Source organism: Triticum dicoccoides, chromosome 7B, assembly GCF_002162155.2.
Source record: "Triticum dicoccoides isolate Atlit2015 ecotype Zavitan chromosome 7B, WEW_v2.0, whole genome shotgun sequence".
In the NCBI taxonomy this organism is placed as follows: Eukaryota; Viridiplantae; Streptophyta; class Magnoliopsida; order Poales; family Poaceae; genus Triticum; species Triticum dicoccoides.
The window spans coordinates 695,774,351-695,775,790 of record NC_041393.1 but is presented as its reverse complement, the minus strand read 5'-3'; positions in this window follow the sequence as shown (position 1 = coordinate 695,775,790).

The window sequence follows — 1,440 nt, the reverse complement described above, 5'->3', positions numbered from 1 at the left end:
AAGTGGCTTCACGCATGTACTGGTGGCAGTCGACAAGTTCACCAAGTGGATCGAGGCTAAACCAATCAAGAGCCTTGACACCGGTACTGCTGTTAGCTTCATCAGGGAACTAATATTCAGATATGGAGTCCCGCACAGCATCATTACGGATAATGGGTCGAACTTTGACTCAGAGGAATTCAGAGCTTTCTGCGACTCCCAGGGCACACGGGTCGACTACGCATCAGTCGCCCATCCGCAGTCGAATGGACAAGCAGAGCGAGCTAATGGACTGATTCTCAAGGGACTGAAGCCTCGACTGATGCGTGATCTCAAACACGCGGCTGGAGCTTGGGTCGACGAACTTCCATCTGTACTCTGGGGACTGCGGACCACGCCTAATCGGTCGACCGGAAGAACTCCATTCTTCTTGGTCTATGGAGCTGAAGCAGTCGTGCCGAGTGATCTTCTCCACAATGCTCCTCGAGTTGAAATCTACAACGAAGCAGAAGCTGAACAAGCGCGGCAGGATGCAGTCGACCTTTTAGAGGAAGAAAGGGAGATGGCTCTGATCCGGTCGACCATCTACCAACAAGATCTGCGGCGTTTCCACGCCCGAAATGTGAGAGGTCGAGCCTTCCAGGAAGGGGATTTGGTTCTCCGAGTGGATCAGCACAAACCACACAAGCTTGCTCCTTCTTGGGAAGGCCCCTTCATCGTCACCAAGGTTCTCCACAACGGGGCGTACCGTCTTTACAACGTCGAGCATAATATCGACGAGCCCCGAGCTTGGAACGCGGAGCTACTCCGCCCGTTTTACACTTAAGCTTTATCACTCGGATGAGTTGCAATAAAGTACTTCTGTAGTTCATGGACCTCAAAATAATAAGTGTCATAGTTCCTCCATAATATCTGTCACTTTTTATTTTTTGTCCAATGAAATTCCCCTCAGTGGGTGACTTAGCTGCGAATCCGTTTCGCCTAAGTTTGTAAAAATCCTACCGAGTAGAGAGCAACCCTCTCACTCGGGGGCTTAGCTGCAGCCTCGTGCTCGCCTAAGTTATCAAAATCCTACCGAGTGAAGAGCAACCCTCTCACTCGGGGGCTTAGCTGCAGCCATGTGCTCGCCTAAGTTGTGAAAATCCTACCGAGTAGAGAGCAACCCTCTCACTCGGGGGCTTAGCTGCAGCCTCGTGCTCGCCTAAGTTATCAAAATCCTACCGAGTGAAGAGCAGTCCTCTCACTCGGAGGCTTAGCTGCAGCCTCGTGCTCGCCTAAGTTATCAAAATCCTACCGAGTGGTAAGCCAGCCTTCCACTCGGAGGCTTAGCTGCAGCCTCGTGCTCGCCTAAGTTATAAAAATCCTACCGAGTGAAGAGCAACCCTCTCACTCGGGGGCTTAGCTGCAGTCCAAGCACTCGCCTAAGTTATAAAAATCCTACCGAGTGGTAAGCCAGCCTTC